Genomic DNA, 13,031 nt, shown 5'->3' with positions numbered 1-13,031 from the left:
TCCCAGGCAGTGTTCTTCCCATTACAGCAGGCTACTACCCTTAGGATTTGGTTGGTGGTGAATATTCTTGTAAGCACTGCTCTGGTCACAACTGTCTTAGTCACCTTGCTTGGCATCTGGACTTGAACAAGTTGAAGAGGGCTTGGGGCCTCAGGGTTGTGCCTGGCCCCCAGTCCAAGGTTCTCTGGGAAGCCCCTTGGTTTGGTCTGTCGTGCCTGTGATATGAACATTAGAATATCTGAAAGGCAGATGTTTTGGTTGAAATGTTTGTTCTATTATTTCTAGTTGCATAACTTTTGACAATTATTTAGCCTCTTTGAGCCTAAGTTTTCAGATCAGTAGAATCGGGATAATATTATCTATTAGGACATAATAATATCTCATGAGGTTTAAATATGATTACACACCTTACACTGATAGGAAGCAACTGATAAAAGGTGCTCATCATATATTAGGCCAAAGCAGACCTACTCATAAGAAGACATAATCCTTAAATAATGTTGATAAATAGCCACATCTCTCAAAAACCCCTGAGGTGAGGGATCTTACAGCATTTGGCTCTACACTCAGCCTTACATACAAGGAGAGATGGGGAGATATTCAGGACCTGGATGGGAGAAAGGATGGAGTTAGTCCAAACAAAGACTTCCTCATTGTTTTCCAAAAAACTTTAGATAACAGTGACCCATCATATTTGTCTTTGAACCCCAGGATCTAAATACTTATTGAGAAAAATGTGTCAGAAAGTTTTCTAAATGCTAGGGATGCCTGAGTGAAAAATAGATGACTTGCAATAGTGGTTTTTCAAATGAATTCATGTATGGTGGAGGTATCTTGTGTACATTGTAAAGACAAGTTTTGAAGCAGTTTTTATCTCCTTTTCTCCCTTTAGTTTGTAGCAACTTGCGGTTAATCATATTCAGACTTAACTGCTGTTGGATTGTCCTGGGATTTGCACTCAAGCTTGTCTGACTCCATTATATTTCTTCTGCTCTGAAGGTCTTCCATGTATTCACCAGCTTGGTAGCCTCTGAAGGGAGCCAATAAATGCTGAGTCTTTGAACTCTACCCTCAAAGAACGGAGGAGACAAGATCAAATACAAGAAACAATATTGACCAATGTAGGACAGTATATTAACTTCTGAATTATCTCTGTCCTCACAAGAATGGAGCATGCCACATGAGGTGATTGAAGTAATACTTAATACTTCTGCAAGGCTCAACACCACTTTGACTTCCATCATCTTTTGAGAAGAGAAACCGTTCGCTAGGATATCCTATTATTTCCCACATTCCTAACCAGACAACTTTGAATATGATTTTACCTTTGTCCTAGGATTGGAACATCATTATTCTGTTCATGAATGTCCTTGGGACTCCTGTTTGGTTCTTCTGTTCCTCTGAATCTCAGTCATCACTTCTGCCACGTTTGTGGCTTCTTTCTTTCTTCTTTTATGGGTTTATTCTCTTTTTGCTGGTGCTAAGTCTTTCTGGCCTGAAAAACAGACAACTGAACAAGTTAAAAAATGTGGCCAGGGCCTTGTGTTTGCTGAGTAAAGTCACATTTTAATAAGGATTATTTACTCTGTTTTGCCTGAACTCATCCCTTTTCCCATTTAATTCCATTGTGGGTATTTTCAGGGTAGGGGAGAAGGTGGGCTTGGCCAGAGGCACACTGACTTCGGGTAAGTGTACACTTCTTCTTCCAGAAAGGTAAGTATGTCAAGAACAGATGGAGGTAGTAAAGGCTGGATGCTCAGGGCTGGAGCCAGGCCTCTGGGGGGAGTTAGACTGGGGGAGATTTGGAAGAGGAGAGGAATGGCAGGAGAGAAGGCCTGAGAGGAAGGGGAATAAGGCCCAGAGGGAAAGGAAGTGATGCACAGATCACACATCTACGATAGCCTGGCTATTCCGTTCAACCCGCAGAGCCCATTAGTAGGCACTGTGCTGTTTCGATGCCCTCCCCTTCCAAGTTCTACTCTCTGTCCTTCTCTGCCCTTATCCTTTGCCCTCTAGCTTCCTGTTGGGCTTGGTCAGCGGGAGGCACTGACACACAACTGGAAGGCAAGGAGAGTTAGGGTGCTTGTTTCTCTGGGTCACTGTGGGTTGACCAAGCCGCTCCCCTCAAACAGCTTCTGTAAGGCAGTCTTCCCCATATGACTAGGCTCCAGTGGCCCCTTTCCCGGTCAGGCCGAGTGCTGTCACTGCTCCATACTGCAGCATCCTCCAAACCCTGCCCACACCTCTGTATTAAATTCTTATCAATTACCAAATGTATGGTGTCGTGACTATCCTATTGTTATCTTGACTGATGCAGGTACTATGTTTTAATTCCCATTTTATAAATGGGATGAGTTAATGTTAGTGATTTTTATGTAACATGTCCACTTATACAGCTAAACATAGTTGGTTCTGAGATTTGAACCAGGCCTGTCCAATGTCTATCCTCTGAGGACCACCAGCCTGAATGAGCATTCATGGGGGAAATTAGGGACTAATGTCTTTAGCTGGGAGGGATCCTACTGTGAGATGATGAAAGAAAAAGTTATGTTCTATATACTGTCTAACCTGGGCAAGATGCTGTAATTACAGGATCACAGGACATAAGAGCTGGATGGTCCTTCTCTATAAACACTTTTCATGCTGTGCTCAGTGGAGCCCTAGCAGGTCTACTCAGAAGCATCTGGGTTCCACGAGGAGCAAAGAAATGTGGGACTGGCCTTGGACATGCTCATCTGCCTCATTGAGAGCAGATGTACTTTAGTCGGTTATATTTTACTTTATTTTTCCTCTTTGGTCACTGAATAGAGAAGTTTCTAAAGCTTTCCTTGGTTTCTCCTTTAAAATGAGCTCTCCCATCCCATAGATCATTGGTGCTATTATTGAGATTGTACATGTAACATACCTGGCTATTAATAAATGTGTATTTCCTTCTTTTTCAGTATATTCAGAGAAGAAAATGCCGTTTAGTCTCTGAAGTTTTCCAGGTCAATCTCTGATTCAGTAGAGATAGACTAACCATCCGTCATTCCCAGGTGGCTTTCGTCTGAAAAACTGCAGCAACTGGAGGGTGGAGGAGAGGACTATGAATCCTGCTCTGACGTGCCCACCAGATGCCTTCTCCAGGGGGATTCGGCTGTGGCCACTCTGACCCACATGAATAAGCAGGAGATCAAATGGTCACCCTGTGAAATATGGGCCCTTACTCATTTATACACAGCTGCTCCTGGGGTGGCAACTACTTGAACAGCTCTCTCTGCTGCTTTCTTAGGGCTGGCCAGGTGCATCCTGAGCCGGAACCATATCCTTTGCTAGGCATTTATCTTGAGCAGTGGTTCTGCAGTAACAATGTTTGAGAACTCCTGATCTAGAGAGCTAGGTGGAGAGTATACTCCATGTACACATGAACACTCAGTTGTGTGTGCACACAAACACCCCCCACACAAAGACACTGCATCCACTCCCCTGTAGTGTAAGGTCAGCCAGTAAATACTTGAGTGCACCAATCAGTGGTTCTTAAGCTTGCTGCATAGTAGAATCACCAAGGGGGCCTAAAAGCTTCTGATGCCCAAGTGACATCCCAGACCACTGAATTCAGGAACCCTGGGAGTGATATTCCGGGTTATTGCACCATGCAGCTAAGTTTGAAAATCAGTACAGGAGAGTACAAGTTTCTCGTGACAAGATGCTCTTGCAATCCATTTACTCTTTCTAAAAGAAAACATTTTTATTTTATTTTTTAAAAACTTTAAGCAGAAAGGAATTTATTTATTGAATTAGATATTTACAAAGTTACTGGAAAGACTGTAGGACTCTGGTCTGGGCTTCTGGGAATGATTCTCAAGACATGGCAGAACCAGTAATGCCGGGGAGCACGCTATCCTTGCAGTGAGCAGGAACTTGAGAGGGAGCTAGTAGGCAGCCATCTACTGCCCCCACCCCGCTCTATCAGTCTGTCTTACACTACTTCTATCATAGTTATTGATTTCAATACCCTTGTAAATGAGCCTTCCACACCCCTGGCCTCTCAGTCCCTTGATCTACTCTCCTAGTCCACTCCTCTGTCTCCTGAATGCCTGTATCCTGCCCTCTGTCTTCTCAAACCTCTAGCTCCTCCACCATGCTCATTTTTAGGGGTGATCTTATTTTTTTACACTGTGACATACAAGCAACTGGAGGGATTTTTATTTTTATTTTTATTTTTATTTTTATAAATTGCCAAATCTCATACAGGCTTACTTCTGCTTCTGGCTTTGATGGAGTAACCATGATTGGACATACCTTGTCACAGTAAACAAGGAGAAAAGAGATGAAATATATGAGGCAACTGTTTTGGACATTAAACAATAGACAGCATAGGACTGTGACTGACAGGAGAAGTAAGCAGTGTGGACTTTCTGTTCAACTGTATGGAGGCACTATCCAGATTGCAGTGAAGGGAGGGCAATCTCAAGAGCAAAGGAGAAGACGAGGTTGGAATTTTGGACAAGTGAGGTGTTTGAAAATTTGAGGGTCAGAATTACGGGGAGGAGGGAGCTGCCTGAAGAAAGAGCTTGAAAATCTGCATAAAGGCCCCTGGGAATATTATGTTAAATACTGAACACAGACATGAAGGCTGAGACTCCATGAAGCAGGGCAAAAAACAATCACACACGTGAACTGAGGGGTCTCTAGAACACACATGGGACTGGGAGATGTTTACATATTGGTCAATTGTAGTAAAGAGTCCTTGTTGAAACTCTGAGGTACTCAGTGGACACACTGAAGGGCCATGCTTTAGGAGAGAGAATAAACTAGCTCTGGAGTCAAGGACCCTCAGAACTGGCCCTACAAATTTATCAGAAAACTTTAAAAGCTTAAGTGACAAGTAATTTAAGTGCCTGCCTGAATAAAGTCAAATACCTTTTAAAGGAATGCATATTTTTTAAAACTCCAGCATCAACATTGTAAAATGCACAGTCTAGGATCTAATAAAAAAAAGTACTAGATGTGAAGTAGAAAAAAATATAACCTACTACTACAAGGAAAAGCATTAATCATAAACAAAATAAAAAATAACAAAGGTAATGGAATTAGAAGATAAGTATCTTAAACCAGTTAATATAAATACCTTCAAGGATTTAAAGGGAAACATAAGCCTAATGAGGAGAGGAATGAAGGATTTTTAAAAATGGAATTTCTAGACATGAAATACCATCTGAAATGGAAAATTCCATTGGAAGGGATTAACAACTGATTAGACACTAAGAAGGAAGAAAAAAAAATCACTGATTTGAAAGCATAGCAATGGAAACTATGCCCTGAAACAGAGGGAAGAAAGACAATATCTTAGTGGCCAGGGGACAATATCAAGTGTCATGTGTAATTAGGGTTTTATAAAAGGGAGAGGAAAACAGAAAATTATTTGAAGAAGCAGTGACTTTTTCACAAATAGGGTGAAAATAGGGTCAATCCACATATTCAAGATACTCCTCAGAACCCCAAGCAAGGTAAGCCAAGGAAACCTCACATATTACAATAAAAATTTTAGAAAGCCCAATATAATAAAAATAAAGAAAATTTTGAAAGCAGCCAGAGAAAGAGACTACACATTAAAAACATTGTAGAAGATAAGAATCTGTGGACTTCCAATCAGCAACAATATAGGTCAGAACACAATAGAATAACATCTTCAAAGTGCCAAAAGAACAAAAGCTATCAACCTAGAATCTCTGTTCAGTGAAAATAACTTTAGAAATAAAAGAGAAATAAAGACATTCTCAGAAGAGCAAAGTCTGAGAGAATTCATCACCAGGAGACCTACACTATTAAAAAATATTAAAAGAAGTTTTCTTATGTGGAAGGAAAATAATACCAGATACAATCTTGAAACTTGAAAAAAAAATAAGACTGGAAATGGTAAATATAATTTCATTTTAAAAATTATTTTTCTTACCAACATGTAATAAATATGTAAAAATTATTAATGAGGTATTTTATACTTTTTTTTTTAGTACTACTACTAAGTACCTGAAATCCATGTGTGTTTTTGTTACATCCCATTTCAGGTGAGATGACCCTCATTTTAAGTACTCAGTAGCCACTTGTGGCTAATGGTTATTGTATTGGGCAGCACAGCTCTGCCCATTAGCCTTGTTTATGTCCTCACTTACTAGCATCTGAAAATAATATGTCTTTGTTTTATTTATTTTCTGTCTCACCCTACTAGAATGTAAACTCCAAGAGAAAAAGAACATTGACTTGTTCACTGCTTAACTTTCTGTTCAAGAACAGAACCCAGTACCTGGTAGATGCTACTGTTTGTTTCTTGAATAAAAAACATTTCAAAGAAGACATGGACACTATATACAGCAGACAGGGATCCTAGGATATGCACTCTAAGAACAAGAATGGCCCTTAGAGGAAGTTTAGTCAGTAGAGACTTTGAAATTTGATGGATATGGGTTTGAATCTCAGCCCCATTACCTATAGTTGGGCAACTTATTTAACCTCAATGCAGGGATGTCCAAAGTGGGTGTAGCCTGGGAACAACTGGGAAGTATTTTATCTCTGACTTTGTTTTGAATTGCCAGGACATGATAATAATAAAAAGTCTTATTTTCCCTATAAAAACAAAAACCCAGCACACAATGTGCTCCCTCATTGTTCCCACCTGGAGTGTAGCATTCTCATTGCTCCACGCTTAGTATGTGAATGCCTCTGCCAGCTTGTAGTTTCTCATCTTTAAAATGATTTTTGTCATTTAGCAAATATGTTTATAGTCTTTAGTATGGGCTGGGCATATTCTCAATGCTTTGATAGTAATCTGTTTAATCCTAGCAACAATTCTGGAAGGAAGGTGTTTTTCTTTTTAATTCCCAGTTTCAGATGAAGAGACCAAGGCCCATGTTTATATATCTGAGAAGAAGCAAAACCAAATTTTTAGCTCAGGGACACCAGAAAACATCCTCTTATATTGTCTTAAAAATGAGACCGACCGTACAGGTTGGAGAGACTGCATTCAGAGTGATCAGCACACTGTCCAGCTCATAAAAAATACTCAGTAGACAGGAGTTACTCTCACTACTGCTAATAATATTTTTGTTGATTGGGAATCTGAAATCACAGGAGGAGTAACCGACCCCTCCAGGCACCCACCACTATTGAGAAGCAAAGGCAGCTTTAAAGTATAACCTGCTGATTCCCAGTCAGGCCAGGTCTGTCCACTGTCAACCCTTATGGGAAATTAAAAAGAAATAACCACAGGTAGAGTAAGTGTTGGCATTTTGATTAACTTAACTGAGAACGTGTTGTTTCTCTCAGAAGCTTGAAGCCTCATTTATCTGATCCTGGGAATTCCCTCATATACTCCAGAGAGATTTTTACAAAGAAAATGTCTCAAATGCATTCTCCCCCACAGCCCCTAATCCACACAATAAGAATATATTTAGTATTCTAAGGCTATGATATATTGTGATTTTTTTTCTGCTTTTCATGAATTTTTAGAGCATGATTTAAGCTTTCAAAAACTTTTAAATTATGGTATGATTCACATACAGTAAAGTGTACCAATTGGATGGATTTTTACATGCATATACAACTGTGTCACCACCACCCAGATCAAGGGAGAATATTTTTGGCACTCCAGAAGGTTCCCTCATGCCCTCCCAAACGAAACTCTCCACCAAAGATAGCACCATTCTGACTTCCACCAATTTAAGATTCATTGTCTGGTTTTAACTTAATTTACATGGAATTATGGGTTTGGCTTTTTTTGTTCAGTGTTGTGAGACTTTTCTGTATTGTTGTGGCTAGCAGTATTACATTTTAAATTATTGAATAGTATTCCATTTTGTAAATATACTAGTTTATTTCCCCATGATTCATTTTTGGCCATTTCATGAGGTTTCTGTTTGGGGGTATTATGAATAAAGCATCTGTGAAATTCTTGTGTATTTTATTTGATGGATATAAAAGCTTATTTTTATCAGATACATACCTATACATGAAACTGCTGGGTCATAAGGTATGGGTATGTTTAAGGTTAATAGATAATGTAAAAGAAATTTCCAAAGCAGCTATAGCAATTTACACTCCCACAGCAGTGTTTGAGACTTCTGGTTACGCTATATCCTCATTGACACTTGGTATATACCTTGACTCTTTAGAATAATCTGTATTTTGGACACTGATTCATTAACGTATCATGTGTCAGATAACAGATAAGTTGTTGATTAACAAAAAATTACATTTCATTAGGCAATTCCATCTACAATGAAATTTCAACAACAAAAAATTTCCATTGACAATGAAATCAAGGGCTATAGGCATCTTTATTTTTTAAAAGTCAGCGTTATTGAAGTGTAATTCACACACAATAAAATTTATCAAGTGCAAAGTTTTTGAGTTTTGATAATTGTGTCCAGATGTGTAACCTCTATAGTAATTGGTATTTTCAGCACCGTAAAAACATCCTTTAAGTCTTCTGAACTTATTCCCCTCTTTCCAACTCCTGGTCCTTGGTAGCTATTGATCTACTTTCTTTTACTATAGTTGTGTTTTTTCTAGAATTTTTGCATGAATGATGTCATACAGTACTTTCGTGTCCGGATGCTTTTGCTTAGCAGAATGTCCTTGAGATTTACTCACATTATTGCTTTTATTAGTAGTTCATTCCTTTTTATTGCTGAGTTGTATTTCAGTGTATGCATGTAGAGGTTTCCCCTACTCTCCGAAAGCATAGTGTTCCTAAGAAAGCTTTTGCAAGCCAAAATGATTCCCAGAAAACGGCAAAAAGAGAAGTAATTACCATTAATTTATATGGGAAAAGTCTTGAGGGTTCCCATATTTAAAAAACACGCCTCTTAGGCTTTTGTGATACCTTAGGACACATCTTGCTAACGGATGCACTAAAGAAACCGAGATAAAGCAGAGATGCTCACAGACAGTCCGAAGCTCTGGCGGCTTGGCGCTGGTGCCGCGAGCGCGGCCCTGGGAAGGAGCCTGGGAGGCCGCCGGCCACTCTGGGCTCCCGCCTCGCTGACTTGCGGCGAAACAGCCGCTGGACGCAGTTTTCGCTCTCCGCCCTCTGTCGTAAAAGCGAACATCCTCTCCAGATTTCTTTCGGGAAGTGGAAGCAGGTACTGATGTAGGTCGTGATAGTAAAGTGCTGTAACATGAACTTAGAAAAGTGGGGGATACCTGTACTACCATTGTTTTAGCTCTCCAGGTGTTGAGGAAATTTGTATTCTTTCTGCTTGGGGCTATTATGAAAAAGTTAATTTTTCTGTACGAGTGTAAACACTCTGTATTTCTTGGATAAATACCTAGATGTTGAATTTCTGGGTATATGGTAAGGGTATGTGTAACTTTTTAAAAAATTGCCACTATTTTCCAATGTGCACTCTCACTAATGAAGTAGGAGAACTCCGGTAGTTTCACATACTTAATAACTGGTATTGTCAAATCTTTTTATTTCCAGCCATTTTAATGGGTGTGGAATGGCATAATCTCATTGTAGTTTTAGTTTGCATTTCTGTAATAATGAATGATATAAGCATATTTTCATGGGCTTATTTACCATCTGTATACCTAATGTTGGTAAAGTATAATCTTTTGCCCATATGTATTTTTTTAATCAGGTTACCAGTCTTCTCATTATTGTAAGCATTTTTAATGTATTCTGGATGCAACACTTTGTCAGATACATTCTTTGTGAATATTTTTTCTAGTCTGTGATTGCCTTTTCATTTCTTAATAGTGTCTTTTGAAGAGCAAAAGTTTAAATTTCAATGGAGTCAAATTTGTCAACTTTTTCTTTCATATTCTGTGCTTTTTGGGTCCTATTTGTTCTACATGTTTGATCACTGCTGAATACAGAGTTGCTAAGATTTTTTTTCTTTTTGTTGTTTTCCTGAAGCTCGTTTTTTTTAGCCTTTACATTTAGGTCTATGATTCATTTTGAATTAATTTTTATAAATGGTATGATGCAAGGGCTAAGGTTAATTTTTGTTGTTTCTTTTTCATTTGGATATTTAATTTCTTAAACATTATTTCTTGAAAATATTTCCCCATTGAATTGCAATGGCATCTCTGTTAAAAAATTATTTGACCGTATAGATGCATGAGCCAGTTTCTGGGGTCTCTGTTCTATTGATACATATATATATCTTTACAACAATATCATCACACTACTTTGATTACTGTACCTTAGAACTAAGCTTTAAATCAGGTAATGTAAGACCTCCAACTTTGTTCTTCTTTGTCATTATTGTGGGCTATACTATTTCCTGTGTCATTTCATACACATCTTAGAATAAACTTGCCAGTTTTATGAAAGTGACTATTGGAACAAAAGTGCATTGAGTTTATTGATTAGGGGAGAATTGACATCTTAATACTACTAGTCATCTTATTTAGATCTTTAATTTCTCTCAGCAATATTGTCATTTTTAGCTTATGTCTTGCATATTTTTCTTAAATTTATTTATATTCTTTTCATATTTTTGTGCCTTTGTTAACATTTTCAATTTGAATAGGATATAGAATATACAATTGATTTTTTCTGTATTGACCTTGTTATCTACAACCATGCTAAACTTGGTATTTTCTTTTGGTGTATTTATTCTACATAGGTAATCACGTGTTTGCAAATAAGGAAAATTTTACTTCTTTCTTTCCAGTTTGCAAGCATTTTTTTTTCTTGCTTTATAGCATGAGTTAGCACCACCAGAACAATGCTGCATAGATGTAGGACAGAAGATATTTTTGTCATCTTCTAACATTACGGGTAAAGCATGAAGGATCATGTTAATTATAGGGTTTTGTAGATACTTTTAATCATTTTTTAGGAAGTTTCACTCTATTAGTTTGCTGAGAGTTCAATTTTTAAAAATTATGAATAAGCATTGAATTTTATGCTTTTTTTGCATGTGCTGAGATGATACTTTTTTTTTAGTCTATTGGTAGGATGAATTATGTTGACGGATTTTCAACTGCTAAGTCAACTTTGCACTCCTGGTATAAGTATTTGGTCATGATATATTATCTTTTTCATATATTGATGACTTCTATTTGTTAAAAAAATTTAAAAGATATTTCACATCAATATTCATAAGGGATATTGGTCTACAGTTTTCTTGTAACATCTATGTTTTATTTTAATTATCAAGGTAATGCTGGCCTCATAGAACCAGTTGAGAAATGTTCCTTTCCTTTTTGGGAGAGTTTGTATAGAATTGATATTATTTCTTCTTTAAGTATGTGGTAGAATTTTCCAATGAAGCCATTTGGACATTTGGACATTTCTGTGTGAGAAGTTTTTAATGAAAAATGGAATTTTTTGATCATAGGCTGTTCAGGTTATCTATTCCTTTTTGAGTAATTTGTGTATTTTAAGTAATTTCTGTTTCACCTATGTTGTTGACTATATTAATGTGAAAATGTTTGCATGTTCACTTGCTGTATTTAATATTTATAGGCTCTTTAGTGATCTTCTTTTTTTACTGATATTAAAAAATTATGTCCTTTCTTTTCATCAATCTGGCTAGAGATTTATCAACTCCACTGATCCTACGATCCATTGATCATTGTTCATTGATGGTCTCTATTGTTTTTTATATTTTCTGTTCCATTTACTTTTATTTCCTTTATTATTTTCTGCACTTCTGTATTTAGGAATAATTTGTTCTTTTCTTTTTCCAGTTTAATAAGATATATGTTTGGATCATTGATTTGAGGTCTTTCTATTTTAGCATTCAAAGCTATAAATTCCCCTCTAAGCATTATCTTAACCGCATTCATATATTTTGATATGTTGTATTTTTATTCTCACTCAATTCCAAGTAATTTCTCATTTCCCTTTTGGATTCTTCTTTGACTAATGGGTTATTTGGAAGTATAGTATTTGGTTTCCAAATATTTGGGAACTTTCCAGATATCTGTTATTGATTTTCAGTTTAGTTTGCTGTGGTCAGACAATGTAATTTATATGATTTCAATATTTATAAATCTATGGAAACTTTTTGGGTCCATCATGTGGTCTATATTGGTCAATATTCCATGTGTACTTGTGAAGAATGTGTACTATGCTTTCTTTGGGTGCAGTGTTGATAAATTTCAATTAAGATCAATATACGGTTAGGTCTTTTATAACCTTTTGATTGTCTTTATATTTGTGTTTTCAAACATCGAAAGACATATGGTAAAATCTCCAACTGTAATTGTGGATTTATACTTTCAGTCTAAAAGTTTTTCTTTTGTCTGTGTTGAATCTGTTACTAGCTGCGCACACAATTAGAATTGTTATGCCCTCTTAACAAATTGGTTCATTTTTCATTAGGTAATGCCCCTTTATATTTTTGGTACTATTCCTTGCTTTGAAATATTAATATAGTCATTCTAGCTATCTTGATTAGTGTTTATGTGACATACTTTTCCATCTTTTTATTTTTACCTCTTTTTGTTTTTATGTGTAAAGAAGGTTTCTTCTAAACAACATAAAGTTATATCATGTTTTTTTTTAACGCATCCTGACAATCTCTTCTTTTTTTTTGTGGTGTTTATATTTCATGTGATTATTGAGATAGATGTATTTAAATCTACCAAGTTACACTTTGTTTTCTCCTTGTCCCTTCTATTCTCTGTTGCTTTTTACTTCTTTTCTTGCCTAAATTAATTTTATATGACTTTACCATATTTCTACCATTGACTTGTTAGTTATGTGTTTTTGTTTTGAATTTTTATTAGTTTTATACTTTTCTGGTAGTTTTGAAAATGGGTGAAGGCACCAACCCTATAAGGGCTGTACTTTATGGATCAAGTTCTTCTGTATTATACTAGCTAAGTTTGGAGACACTTAAATAATCCTATGTAATACTATGTTATTACTAAGCAGTGGAAAAATGACACCAGGCAGTAATGATAGTATAGTTAATGGGAAGGCTGGTGGACTGGTAGCCAGCCCTCTTAGAGCTACGTTTTCATCCTAGATAATCAGTATTTATGAAAGTGTATTTAGCTTTACCTTAGCGTTGCTTCTCTAGGCCTTAACT

The 13,031-nt window shown here is 36.9% G+C and overlaps 1 long non-coding RNA gene across 2 annotated transcripts in view; it reads left to right on the top strand.

Moving 5' to 3' along the window:
- Nucleotides 1–7,796, top strand: part of LOC140848008 (uncharacterized) — a 38,148-nt gene extending 30,352 nt beyond the window's left edge. For both annotated transcript variants that reach the window (XR_012128435.1, XR_012128436.1), the window contains 2 exons: nucleotides 893–1,185; nucleotides 2,943–7,796. This is a non-coding gene — a long non-coding RNA (uncharacterized lncRNA). The remainder of the gene's footprint in view (nucleotides 1–892; nucleotides 1,186–2,942) is intronic.
- The last annotated feature ends 5,235 nt before the right edge of the window (nucleotides 7,797–13,031 follow it).

This window comes from Manis javanica, chromosome 2 (assembly GCF_040802235.1).
Source record: "Manis javanica isolate MJ-LG chromosome 2, MJ_LKY, whole genome shotgun sequence".
Taxonomy (NCBI): Eukaryota; Metazoa; Chordata; class Mammalia; order Pholidota; family Manidae; genus Manis; species Manis javanica.
The sequence above is the reverse complement of the archived record's forward strand: the minus strand, read 5'-3'. Positions and strand labels throughout refer to the sequence as shown.